Here is a 15,553-nt window from a genome sequence, read left to right as displayed (position 1 = left end):
GTTACGATGGCCCCGGGGGTCTTGGTATAGTCTGTAGTGTCATTATAACAGGTTTTGTAATGATGGGAGTTGTTTCCCACATACAAGGTGAAGCCGCTGAGTCGATTTGCATCTGTAAAGAACATAAAGCTATAGATTCATGTGTTGTGATAAAAGGGATTCCTCTAATTACTCTGCTCAACTGAATTCTCGTAACACAACAAATTTTTGTGAGGAAGAAAACATTCTTTGGTAAAAACTCAAGGATAGACACAGATAAGTTTCGAAGAGACGACAACTATCATTATGGGCTGCATACCTTTATTGCATAACGCAATATCATTCTGCTTTTTATACATAAATATTCAGTGATTTATCTGATTGTAGCGTTAGCCTATGCTCAGGAATTGTATGATGGAAATTAGGTCATGGGTGGAGGAAAACCGATTGCACGGGAGAAACCATCGACCTTTGGCAAATTGGTGACTAGCATATTAGACAAGCGATCTTCAACTAACGTTAAATTGTGGACACGAACTGCCAGAACAGAGGAATGTACAAACTGGTTTGAACCTTCACCTTCATTTACATTGTAAGTGTTATGCACCTCATTCATTTATATGACACCGACAATGTCTACTGGTTCGAACACGAGGCCAACGTAGAGGAGCTGACAGTCACACCGTGGCGGTGTCTCTCATTATAACTTTAAAATGAGTTACATTTATCCAATTTTGTTTACAATGTTGGCTCGTTTTTTTTCCGTAGAGAAAATAGAATATTACTGAAGCGAATACGTATTTAACAGAAATCTCTACTCTGCAGAGGTAACTTGTTTGGTTTTTCTTGCGATATAAAGTGTTGCACCAATCCCATTATTGAAAGCGTTGAAAATAACGTAAAGCAAAAGAAAAACAAAATGCCTATCATTGTGCAAATAAACAGGGAAATCAGAGAAACAGAAAATAATCAGACTAAACATGGTTACTTACAGCCTTCTTTTCTGTTGTATATGGTGAAGTTGTTAATCCAGTACACAGCGTTCAGTGTTACTCTCCAGGAACCTGAACTTGATTTACTCACTGTGTGCGTACAAGGTGTACCCGCGTAAGAATGTCCCAGTATACCGTCAACAGCCAGGTTAGATGTGTGTCCATGGTAGTCTGACGACTGATTTGTTGGTTTTCCCAGAGCGACATTTCCTATAAATATCAAGCTATTCATGATAATGTTGTCGTAAATGGGGATATATACAGCTGCCAAACAAGTAAACAAAGCTGGTTGCCGTCGTAGCAGTAAAATAAAACCCCAATCAAATAAATAAATACGTTATTATTTATATGAAAGATGGAATGTTCTTAATCATGGTTCCTTTTCTGATAGTTCTTGTGATAAAAACCACAAAGCTTTCAGGCAGACATACACCACAAGAAGATAACACTGGTGACAGTGGATCCTATTGTCTTCCGCATATTCAGTGAGATGAGGCAAGACTAGAATGTACTTTCGCTGCTGAGTTTTTGCTGGTGACCGTTTATAATACTGCCAAACAATGCAGTTAAAGCCCATTGACTACTTACGCCTTTGGCACGTGGGTCCGTCCCAACTTGCAGCGCAGTTCCCTCCACAACCATTCTGAGGGTCACAGGTCACACTAGTATTACAGTGACAGTCGTATTTACAGTCTGTTCCGTATGTACCGTTGGAGCACACAGCTGAAACTATAATATAAATGGCACAATTACAAGGAGCTTAAGTCACACTGTCATAATTACACTGTTATTTGGCCGGGTAACGCGCGGGTCACAATGACAGATATACCTATAGCCTAAGGTACGATGTTACTACATGAATTTGGCAATAATTCACGTGTGTCTCGAACACAGGATAATAGTTTTTATTAGCCCTTATATTTATACTTCTCGCCCATCTGTGTTTCGTACTCCTCACAAGCAGACTCAGTCTGTGTTGCAATATTAAGGTTATCAGCGATGATATTTTTACATGGACAGTAATTAAAAGTCCGAAGATTGACAGGCAAAACGACTCAACTGCTTATTAACCCCTATTATTCTGGTTGTGAGAAACGTTGACGTGCTCTTGCAAAACGAACACAGTTCTAGGAGGTAAATGTGTAAAATTGAAGGCCGGCATTGCCCACGATTCTGCTTGGTTCAGATTGTTTGATATGGTTAATAGTGCATATAATTGTAATAGTGTTGTTCATATTTATTGGATTGGTGTTTTACACCGCACTCAAGAATATTTCACTTATGCGAGGACAGGCTGTATTATGGTGGAGTCTGTGGAAAACCCACGACTATCCACCTGTTGCTGCCAGTCCTTCAACGTACGACTGGAAATAGGAAATTAGTACTGATGTAAAACACACCCGATGGGCAGGTTCAAATCCTTTTCTTACTCATTAAATTCAGTTACATAATGATATGTTTTCTTTGGGACGTGGAAAATTGCAAATTATTATTATTTACCCTTAACTGGTCGAGAGTTGCTCAAAATGATGTCCACACTTAATACACATCTACATGAAAACAAGACAGTCGGGACAGTTCTCGTTAATAAATAGCCCACCAACAGAACGTTGAAAGTTTTGCAGATCTTGAATACAAAAGAAATTATTGTGAGGGTTCAGGTAAGTCTTTTAACAACAACAAACTCCCAAATGTAGTAACAAAATGGTTTAAGCAGAACTGGGTCTAAAAATGCAGTGCGTGATGTTAAATGCAATGTGAGGAAGATCACTGAGCAACAATTACTTGATCTGCTGTGTCGTCACATGTCATAGACATTTACATATAAACAATGCCAAGAAACCAAGAATTGGGACTAAGTTTACCAACAGAACCCTGGTTTGTGCCATACAAAGGACATCAGCATGGAAAGTAAAACTAGATTGTTATCAAAGTTATCATCGTAGTCACCAAACTCAGTTAAATATACAAGACTCAAACTCAATTAAATACAACAGATTATAACGTAGAGAGTGAAACCAGAGCACCGATGACATTGTGATAGTTGGCAATTGGCCTCATGTAACCGGTCAAATACGGCCTGTTTTCAGAAGACTCAGCTATTATCTTTTCTCTATTCTTTATTCTACATGCTCATTTCGGTGGACATTTACTTGAAAATGTCGGCAAACATATATATTTCTGAAACAATAATACAGTGTTTCAGCTGCCATTCAAGTTAAAGGTATTTGCCGGTCAATGAACCGAAGTGGACACCGTGTTCATTCACTAACCAAATATGCGCTTTCTTGTGTTCAAAACAGTATTCCTCTCTAAACAAAACTCCTGTTCCCATCCCTAAGCTTTCTCTTCTAAACATACATGCAAGTCATGTAACGTAATATCATCTCTTATAAATTTTACAGCGATTATAATACTCCGACTGAGGGTAAATATGAACAGAACGTTCAGTACCTACATCATAGTTACTGATGCAACAATTGCGAGTCCAGCCTAATGCGAATGGGTACCAAATACCCGTATGGGTATTTCCTAGGAAAAATAGTCGAATAAATGAAATATTCTTGAGTACAGCTTAAAATCAAATAAATAAATAAATCAAAAAATCAATAAATCAAAAATCAAATCAATCCAATATATTTTCACACTGACTTAAAATTAGACCCCAGGATCTCATTTTAAGACCATGTTAAATGTGTGTCATTTAACTTTTACACAATATTTAAGGCATCACTCAGCTAATGGCGAGAATGATGCATTTGCCCTTATGTAATAAGAGAGTGTTTTTGGAAGATTTTGAATACCTTTAAATAGTTCCCTGGTGCGTTAAAAATGAGAAAATATCAACCAGCTCTAACAGAAATGGCAGCTAGCAGCGAGACAGACCCAGGACACCCCACGTTGGGATTTGCCCTCCAGCAGGACAAATGGAAAGCCATTTGATTTTAAATGGTATGGGAATCCACACAGTAAACACACAAGGCTTACACAAACCAATGTTAAACTCTAAACAAAAGATGCAAAACTAAACAACTCACCGTGTAATTAAGTTATCAAGAAGATTTGGTAACAATCCCTTTAAATTTTACAAAAACGTGTTCGGCAGCACTATATACATACGAGTACAATTGGGACACAGTTTGAGTTCTTTTGAGTAACGGTAGCGGTTACTGTGGGTTGGGGTAACGATTACCGCGGGTAATGATAACGATTACTGCGGGCTGGGGTAACTATTACTGTAGGTTGTGATAGCGATTATTTCGTGTTGGGTAACTATTACTGTGGGTTGGGTTAGCAATTACTGTGATATCGATTATTGGGAGTTGGGGTAACTATTACTGTGGGTTGTAAAAACGATTACTGTGAGTTTGGTAACTAATCTTACAGGTTGGGGTAACTATTACTGTGGGTTTGGGAAACTATTACTGTGTGTTGGGATAACGATTACCGCGGGTTGGGTAACTATTGTTGCGGGTTGGGTAGCTATTACCGTGGATTGTGATAACGATTATTGGGAGTTGGGTAACTGTTACTGTGGGTTGTAATAACGATTACGGTGAGTTGGGTAACTTTTCCTACGGGTTGTGATAATAATTACTGCTGGTTGGGTAACTATTACTGTGGGTTGGTGTAACTATTACTGTTACTGTGGATTGTGTAAGTATTACTGTGGGTTGGGGTAACTATTACTGTGGGTTGTGTAAGTATTATTGTGGGCTGAGTAAGTATTAATGTGGGGTGTGTAACTATTACTGTGGGTTGGGTAACTATTACTGTGGGTTGGGGCAAGGAATATTTGCAAGTTGGGGTAACGATCATTACGGGTAGTGAAAACGAATAGTGCAGATTTGGTAACTGTTACTTTGGGTTGACGTGACGATTAATGCAAGTTGGAGTAACGATTTCCACGGGTTGTGATGGCGGTTACTGTGGGTTGGGTAACTATCACTGTGGGTTGGGGTAACGATTATTGCGGGCTGTGATAACGCTCACGTTCAAAATGTTACTGTTTAAAATCTCGACAACTTCACATGCATAATCAAGAAAATGATGACTGCCACTCCTGTGGATGTTATCAGCTCAATTTACCGTTTGTATATCTTTATTTTTTTTACATATTTCAATCCGGACTGCTGTTTTACGCTGATGTATGGTAGGTGATCAGAGGTCTGTCCGACAATCAGACGGTCAGTTTTGAAGTTAGGGTCTTACACCAATGATAACAACAATTTCTACGACGCAACCTCTGTTACGCGTTACATACCATCTGCATTCCGGCTATGGCGATTAAGGAGGATCAAGGAAGTATCAAGCTCAAAGCCGCAACATCAGTGATAAATATACAATTTTTCCAGTCGACCAGTTTTACATTTTTTTTTCTGTTTTAGTACTAATCTGGATGTCTTATAACTTTCATTGTTATTAAGGTTGTTTCAGAAAGTCGACTGAAGTTTCTTAATCCAAAAATAACATTCACAGAACCGTAATAAGAAATCGGAATGGACAAAGTGGATTCCGCAGTGATGTTAATTGCTATTTATTAGACGTCAGTGGTCTAGAAATTCTCAAAATATTGTGTTGTCATCACATTTAACATACAATCACATTAAAACAATGAAAAGGAACCATGCCTCGGGGATGCTTAGTCCATCGGCAGAATCCCGGTTTATGTAGGAATACAATGTAATTAAAAACGGACATCATAGAGAGTAAAATCAGAGCAGCGACGACTGTGTGTGATAGACGTACACCATAGAGAGTAAAACCAGAGCAATCTTTTGTTGACCAATTATGTCAACTTGTGACCCTTCTGAGGTTAAAAATGTAAGGAACGGGAATTTGCAGTACTAAATACACTGTTGACCATAAAGTTGGAATAAATTAATTCGACGACTGAATTCGGAGTTATTCTAATTGTACGCGGCATTGAATGCTTGATTATGGCGTAGATATCAGCATAACACCAAATGTTGGTCTTTTCTACACATATCAGCCTATTGTAATATTTAATGGATCGATTATAGGCTGTAGAACGGCGTAAAAACAAAAACTGGCATTTCAAGACGAAAGGATTGAAGGCTTTACTGCAATGTCTCCATATCACAAACATAAACGTATTTGTTCCCTTCGTATTATAAGTTACAGACAATACAGTTTGTAAGAGAAACAGTCATTAATATCTCGTATGACCACCCCTGACACGAATCAATGCGTCAAGACGTCGTTGCATACTGTCGACCAGATTGTTAATGAATTCAATGGGCAGAACGTTCCACTCATTGATCAGAGCCTGTGCCAGTTCTTGCAGATTTTCAGCAATATTGTCACGTGCGTTGATGGCTCGCCCTAACTTGTCCCAGGCATGTTCTATTGGGTTCATATCAGGGGAACACGATGGCCAAGGTAACTGATCCACCCCTTGTGCCCGAAGAAATTCTCGTGTTGCAGCGGCCCTGTGTGGTGTAGCGTTGTCGTCTTGCAAACGAAAATTGTCTCCATAAACCCTTCGTGCGTATAGAAGGCAATGGTTTTCAAGGATATCAATGTACACGACGGCGTTGACGTTTTCGTCGGGCACCACCAACGGCGTTTTTTCACCATAGTGAATACCGGCCCAATATCGCCACCCCCTTGATTGTTTTCCTTCACACATTTATCTCGAAGGCTTTCTCCTCGCAAACGACGAACCTTTTGCCTTTCGTCCACAGGTTTCAGGAAGAAGCGACTCTCATCCGTGAAGAGCACATGTCGCCAATGCCCTTACTGCAATTGTTTGTGCTCCCTAGCCCAGCGAGGCCTTTGGACTCTATGTTGGGCGGTTAGGCGGGGAAATTTGGTCATACGTCTTGCTCGATAACCATGCTGAAGTAATCTGCGATTCACCGTTGTTCGGGAAACATTGATTCCGTAATGCCTCCGCCACAAACGGCGAAGAAGGTTCGCAGACATTTTCCGGTTTGTGCGAGAGAGATTGAGCAGTCGGCGGTCATCCCGTCTCGTAGTCAGTCGTGGTTGTCCTGGAGTTTGACGTGGCTGCAAATGACCCACGTCTCGATGACGTCTGATGGTTTTGCTGACTGTACTTTGCGATATGCCTACAAAATCGGCAACATCGGACTGTTTGAAGCCTTCTTGATGGAGGGCAATCACTCTCTGGCGAATTGGCATTGGAGTAGCATGTGGCATAGCCGGAATCCCCGCTACACTACTTTTTGTTCCATGCGAAACCGAGAACTCCGTTATGCGCGAGGTAATTTGACCTCTCTCTGAATGAAGATCACTGGAGAAACACCAGGCACAGGGCTTTTTATCACTACGGGTCAACCAGTCGTTGCACTACCCCTTCACGCTGAACGCCAAGTGGCCCTCTACTAACTGTGCTATCGGGGCCGGTGCACAGAATGGTTTATACATCACTGATGACATAATATTCAATGTAATCAGCCTAGCTTTCCCTACCTTTTATGGGAGAGTGACCATCCTTACTCCACTATGAATAGGTTCTTGGGTTCCCACTATCCCCTGAAGTTATCTTATGCTTTCTCAACGCGCAGAAAGCTAGCCAAGTTGCATTTATGAATGTCATCTGGTGCTTTGACGCATAGACACTACACCCAGGGTCATCGTATTATGCCTGTCATCAACATTTGCTACATTTAAGTATTCGCCATTTGTTTTGAGTAAATCTTTGTATTCTTTGTCCAGTTCAACATAAAACCAGATTTAACTGCCCGCCGTGAAACATCTATTGTCTAGCCGAACGTCGAAATGGCATTTTGTGCAAAACCACAACGCCGTCAGTTATAATAATTTCACTTTATGAAATACAACTGGAATATGTTGTAGTTTCTCTATGTCTCTGCCGTCCAACAGCAAAAATTTACAACATGGAGAGAGAAATTGTTCTGAGGGAATGTCAGCAACAGTTACAGTAGTGTTGTGTAAACTTAGCACTCACACTGAGAAGACCCCCTCACCACACAGTCAGTTGAGTATGAGTCAGTTGGCCCTTTACCTAGACAATGTATATTCCCGGACAAATTTATACGTGGAAATCACACTGATTTCATTTATTTATTTGATCAGTGTTTTACGCCGTACTCAAGAATACTTTATTCATACGGTGGCGAACAGCATTATTTTAGAAGGAAACCCGGTAGAGCCCGGAGGAAACCAACGACCAATCGCAGGTTGCTGAGAAACCTTCCCACCTACGACCAAAGAAAAGGCTGCATTGGTGACAGGTTCTTGGGTCTTGCATTAACCTGTTGTCAAGAATACCCAATACCTAATGTAACTAATGACCACCTAACATCGATGAGACAATCCCCGAGCACAAAGTATCGCCGTCATTGACGTCCATAATGTTCTTATTATAGCAAAGTTATTTAAGTAAGACAGGTACTGAGATTTGTTGTTCCCCCCCCCCCCCCCCACAATTGTCTCCCTCCCCTCCTCCTCCCACTGTAATGCTGACCGCCATTGCAAAAGTGAAATATTCTGGAGTTCGGCGAAAAACAGCAACCAAATCAATAAATAAATTTCTTTTGTTGAAATGCTTAAAAATTGTGCATGTCCCTTTCGCTGATGGGTAAGTTCCGCTACACTGGTAAAGTATTAACGTTATAAACCAGTTAGCTATCATACAACAGGCTGAAGTAACATTTTCTTCAGTATGGAGACAACGTCTGTGTGATTTGATGCGCATTAAGTATATCCATCAGTGTAGGTTGAGACAGATGCATTTCCTTATTTGCTCCAGTATACTAACAGAAACAACGAAACAAGAGAATGGATACACATCACTGATGAGGAGATACAGGGCGATACAGATGGTGATTAAGATCATTGCTACCAGAAAAATTTTAAAGTAACACTTACTGAACAACTGACATGTCTTAAGCTTACACGCATTCAGGTTTTGTGTCGTATGCCTAGTTGTATAGGGTACAGACGAGGTAAGGTAACGCAACAGCTTGACACTGGTCTTCACGGGTCACCAAGTTTTCTGTACTAGCAGTAGCCTATCTCAAATGCCACAAATGCGGCGTGCAAAGAAAGACTTGAAAGAAATCATAGTATCAGTTGAAAAGTGATCGGTGTTTCTACTTACCTCGGCAATCACTGTGTCCTTCTACATGAACACCATTATGCTTTATAAGAGTTCTACAACCATCACTCGGCTTCTGAGTTAGGTAATAGAGTATCCATAAAATACGTTCCCATTTTTATCTGACTTCTGATCACATATCTTTAAACAGGTATGATTATACCATAAGAACACATACATTACAGTATTCACAAACATAATGTACGTAAGTTACTTAAAAACGCCACTGTTATACTTTGCGCTTTCTTCTACCTTTAAAATTTAGCAATTATTTTGAGCAATAAATGAAATAAATCTGCGGTTAAGGGTACTTAATGCAGCAGAGATATGGAACGAACTTGAAATGTGTAATCTCTCTTCACAGTAACACACTGTAACACCCAAATGGAAATTAATTCTAATGCTCTCTATATAAGAACACTGTCATGTGTCACGGTTACCACGTGAGTCACACTGACAAACATATCCACAGCTTTGCTCATATCAAGACTTATAGTACGGTGTTACCACATGAACTTGGCGATAATTCACATTGTCTCAAACACACGATAACTCTTTTATCAGCTCTCATGTTTATGTTTCTACATAAATTTGGTATTTTAGGCTGATCGATCTAAGGCCGTCGGCTAGAGGTCGGTCAGTCGGGCAGTCTTGAAGTTAAGGTCTTGTAGCAACAATTTACACCACGATCCATTTTTTTATGCACAATCTACCAATTCTATACCGGCTTCAGGGTCAAGAAGGATTAAGAAAGTATCAAGCTCAACACCGCAACGTCATCGATAAATATATTTTTTCCCAGTCGACCAGTCTTACATGTCTTTCTGTTTTAGTGCTAACCTAAATGTCTTCTAAAATTCATTGTTACTTAGGTTAAGAAAGTCAACAACGACGCATAATTCAACTTTCTTAATCTGAGAATAGCATTGTTAGAACCGTAATAAGAAATCGGCATGAGGAAAGCGGATTCCGCAAATAAATTCAAAGCATCAGTAAAGCGAAGCTCTTGGTTATAAAGAAATAAGAAATATTACAGAACGTTTTGGAATGCTATAGTTGACACTTATATCTCCCCTTCTGTACATTATAAATAGTTTATATATCTGTGTATGTTTGTCAAATGAGCAAATAGTGAGGTTAGAGATCTTTTAATCATCCAGTCAATCGCCTAACTCTTTTCATTCCTACATTGGGGGAACTACATGGTCTTTGCAAAGAACCAGATGATATTACCACAGCTCATACGGAATGCCCGACCTTTTATCTAGGGCAAGATAAGATTACCTCCGAAGAGAAATAGGGCGTAATCTGTACACCCTGTCAAACCCACACACTGGGTAGGACACTTGGAAGACGACAAGTAAATAGCTTCACCTGCAGTCTGTCCATAAAGCGTTACAATGTGAACTAAATGCTGTAAATATCCACTCTGCATAGCACTGGGTTATACATCGCTGATGACATAATATTCGATGTAATCAGCCTAGCTTTCCATCCTTTTATGTGAGAGTGACCATCCTCACACCACTATAAATCCCCTGAAGTTATCTGACTACAAAATATGTTGTGTTTTCTGATGCCTTCTCAATGCACAGAAGACTAGTCAAGTTATATTAATAAATGTCATCTGGTGTTTTGACACATTGATAGTATACCCAGTGTCATCGTATTATGCCTACCATCAACATTTGCTACATTTAAGTCCAGTTCAACACAAAACCTGATTATTCTGCCCCTCGTGAAATATCTATAATCTACCCAAGTCGTCGAAATGGCATTTTCTGCAACACCACAAAGCATTAAGTTATAATAATTTCACGCTACATTTTTTTGAATGTTATTAACAACTCAAAAATGATATGACACACAACAGCAAACAATTTACAACATGGAGAGAGAAATTTTGGAGAAAAGCACACTGAAGCAGCGTCATGTGCACTGTCGTCTATAAAGTGTACTTTTGATTGTGTTCTTTTTGTTTCTCCTTTATCCGTCCGGGGTCTCTTGCACTCTGTTTTATGAATGTGTCTAGTTCTGCCTGGCCCGGAGGGGCAGTACTTACTTCTGTGATGGTTGGTGTTATACGTCGTTTTTAGGGAACTGGCCTTCCGAGTATTGATTGCTGGTATATGAATGACTCTTTCGAATCATAGATTCTAAACAATTCCAGTCAAAACATATACACTTTTCGAATAAATACTTTTGGCACATAGTAAAGACAAGCTATTGGGGTTTAAACCAGGAAGTACCCGTTTTCAGATAATATAAAAAAACATTATTTTTATGTTTGGTTTCTCTTACCTAAATGTTGATAGGGTATGAGACTCCATAGTTTGGGTAAGAGAAGGGCTGAAGTAATATATATGGCGGTTGGGGAGTTTAGGGGTAGTGGCCGCCAAGGATAACACGCGTATTAACCCGTCGATAATATCTAATACCTAATATAACTAATGACAACCTGACATCGATGAGAGAATCCCCGAGCACAAAGTATCGCCGTCATTGACGTCCATAATGCTTAACTGTTCTTACTGACCGATAACAATGAACCAAAACAAACTAAGAATGTTTTACACGGAGACACAAAGAGAATACGTAACACGGCTTTTTTAAACATTCTAAAATTTTAAGAAAAACATAGGTTTTATCTCCAAGTGCGGGATGGTTTGCCGTAGGAGAAGCAACCAAAATATTGTTTCCTCATTCCAAAAATCAGCATCTGAGCTTGGAATTTAGCTCACACTATATTATAGGTATTTTGCGTTCAAGATCATATATTGTCTTGCTTCCAGTCATCACTCCCAAACTGATACAGGGCAGCATACCAGTGATGGAACCATCCCAAATCCTGACATAGCTATAACGTACTACCACATAATCATACTCGTGTTGTCTTTCCCTCGACTGTCTCCGTCCCTACCCCCATCCCACCCTGATGCTTGTCGCCGTTGTATCAGTGAAATATTCTTGAGTTCGGCGTAGAAAACCAATCAAATAAATAAATAAAATTCTTTTGTGGAATGGTTTAAAAATTGCGCATGTCCTTTTCACTGAAAACCAATCAAACAACAGGCTGAAGTAACATTTTCTTCAGTATGGAGACAACGTGTCTGTGATTTGATGCGCATTAAGTATATCCATCAGACAGACATATGTACATTGCATTATTTGCTGTAACATACTAACAAAAGCAACGAAACAAGAGAATGGGTACTTACCAGATGAGATATCACTGATGAGCACATACACGATGGTACATGTGGTGAAGAACATTATTGGTACCAAAGAGTTTCACAGTAACACCTACTAAGCAACTGACAGGTCTTAAGGCTTCAGGCATTCAGGGTCTGTGTCAAGTCGTGTGCCTAGTTATATAGGGTACAGACGAGATGAGGTAACGCGACAGTTTGACTGTGGTCTCCATGGGTCACCAGTCTTTACAAACAGGACACGGATATGAAGTACCAAAAATATAGCGTGCAAAGAATGACGTGAAAGAAATCATTGTGTCAGCAGAAGGGTGATCAGTGTTTTACCTACCTCGCCACTCACTGTCATTCTACATGAACACCATTATACTATAGACTTACAGCATAGTCCATCTAGGAAGAAGACTGCGTCAGTACATTTTCCAATGGTTTCCAACATATGAGAGTTCCACAAACATAACTCTGCCACATTTATAATGCGGGTTCTGAGCTTGGTAGAAGAGTATCCATGAAATACGTTCCCATTTCTATCTGACTTCTGATCACGGATGTTGCACATACAATATCATACATACTCATAAAGTACAGCTTTTACAAACACAACGTATATAAAATACTTACCAACGACGGTGTTTTACTCTTCTACCTTTAAAATTTAGCGCTGTTGTATAAGTGAACCGATGTTTTGAATGGTAAATGAAATAAATCTGCTGTTGGGGTTACTCTTTGTAGCGGAGATAGGGAACAAACTTAAAATGTGTAATCTCTCTTCACAGAAACACACTGTAACACACAAATGGAAAATAATTCTAACACTCTATATAATATCACTGTTATGTGTCACGGGTTACACGTGGGTTACAGTGACAGACATAACCACAGACTGGCTCATAACAAAGACCTAAAGTACGGTGTTACTACATGAGCTCGGCGATGATTCACATTGTCTCCAACACAGGATAATAGTTTTTATTAGCTTTTATATTTATGCTTCTTGGCTATCTGTGTTTCGTATCCCTCAAAAGCAGACTCATTCCGCAATATTAAGGTTTCCAGCCATGAAATTTTTTCAACAGCTTTCATTAGCTCTCATATTTATGTTTCTACATAAATTTTGGTAGTTTACGCGGATCGATCTAAGGCCACACTGGTCGGATATCTCATAATTTTGTGGGCTTAAAACGTCTTTGTATAAGTACTCGCTTGAGTAGCTATGCAGAGAAGCAACATTTCGAAGGAAATGAGCGACATTTCACATGCACTGCTCTATGTAGGGCTACTGTATTCAAGTGCATTCAAGCGCTAGAAAAACGTAGAGGTTGAAATAAAAACCAGGAAGTAGCCTTATACATGTTACGGCATGTAGAGTCCATGGACAAGAACACTGTTCCATTAAATGGAACTCAGTGTGACAAGTGAGGCCTCCGTACCCGAGGTGGTTAGCACGCCAGCGCGCCGCAATGACCCAGGAGTCTATTACCAATGCGGTCGCTAAGAGTTAAAACCAGACTATGTTGGTCGAGGGTTTCGCTCGGGCTCCGGGGGAATCTACTCTAATCACGAAGGCACTACAAGAAGTAGTAATTTTTGAAAAAGTACTGTAGTGGAATTCAGTGTGAAAAAATTAAGGCGTTAACTGTAGGTGGTTCGTTAAAATCTCCAAACGTCTCACTGAGGTACTTAGACCCTCAAATACACGTACAGTTTTGAGTACTTGGGATTTCCCCACTCCGTATAAGACAATTCCTCATTCGGATTTAAATGGTAGAATTTCATCACTAATTGTATGGATTTTTAATCAAACTGGGTTACTGCTACATTAACGTCAAAGGCAACGAAGCCTTCTTCAGTCCCACTACATACATAGGTTACCATTCATGGGATGTTTCCGTGTTCATTGAGCTGCTTGAATTTCTCATTAATAACATCTGTGTGAAATTCTGGGAAACCATATATCAAGAGTCTATAGGTATTCCCATGGATACAAATTGTGGCCTATACCTGTTCTCATATGGATACGACTATATGCAGAAACCAGCACGAGTAATCCTCGCCAGGCCCAATCTTCCTCTTTCACTAAACGGTGTATTGATGATCTCCTGGCTTTAAACGCTGGATTTAAAGGGAACCATAGTCTACTTAGATCGTACATCTTATCTGGACCTATATCTGTACAAAGACCAAAACGGTTTTCTCTCTCGCAGACTTTACGAGAAGAGGTATAGTTTCAATTTTGACATTATAAATTATCCTTACTTTGACAGCAGTATACCGAAGGGTCCTGCATATGACGTGTACATATCTCGCCTTTTAGGTATACCCTGCGTGTTGTGAGACGATTTCAATCAATGTCACAAGATTTTGCTGCAAAAATTAATGAGTTAAGGTTATTTTATCAAACGCCTTCACTCCAAATTTCTTAAGTTTTACCATGAATAGTATTCTCTTATAAGTATTTATGGACATAGGGTTGAGAATCTCTGCGCCCCGACTTCATGATTGTGTTTTGTTCCGCTTAATCGGGGCCTAAGGACCGTATGCTTATCGTGATAAATTAGATCGCCACGTTGAATACATGAACAGTACAAACCAAAGCGCAACTGAGATACATATTTTGCTATCAACAATTGATATTTCAGCATGTTACACGATTTGAATACTGATTTCACTCAGTGGCCTAGAACATATCTTCCGTCTTCCCTACATCATTGGAACTGTTGACCGCTTCTCTTTTTATGATTGTGTTTTATTTTTGTACTTTATATACTTCCTTAGTTTTATGATAATTTGTGTTAAACGTGATGTTGTGAAATGGAATGAATGATTATTGCTTAACGCCACATCGGCAATATTTCAGCCATATCGTGGCGAGAACAAGGTGAAAACGCGAGACTGTTAAGGTTTTCGATATGACAATATGAACATCAAAAGCAAAACAAAAAGCACAGACATGATTAAAATCGTATAAAAGAAAAATAAGAGTTAAAACTCGAAAACCAGGATTATAGTACATGTATAAATCTATATGTATATACATGTTTATCTATGGGTATTTATGACAATTAAAATTTATATTTTATGATATAGGCCAATGACCTTCAAATAATTTATGACAACATCGCCAGCGATGCTGTCAAATAAATCATATATAGAGTTGACCGTGTAGAGCCTTTGCTTAATATGGGCAAAGTAAACAGTCAACCAAGATATGTTTGATGCCATATTGTGCATTACATCCAACACACTCGGGAGCACTGCTCTCA

This window comes from Liolophura sinensis, unplaced genomic scaffold, assembly GCF_032854445.1.
Source record: "Liolophura sinensis isolate JHLJ2023 unplaced genomic scaffold, CUHK_Ljap_v2 scaffold_15, whole genome shotgun sequence".
Classification (NCBI taxonomy): domain Eukaryota; kingdom Metazoa; phylum Mollusca; class Polyplacophora; order Chitonida; family Chitonidae; genus Liolophura; species Liolophura sinensis.
Note: the sequence above shows the minus strand (reverse complement) of the source record.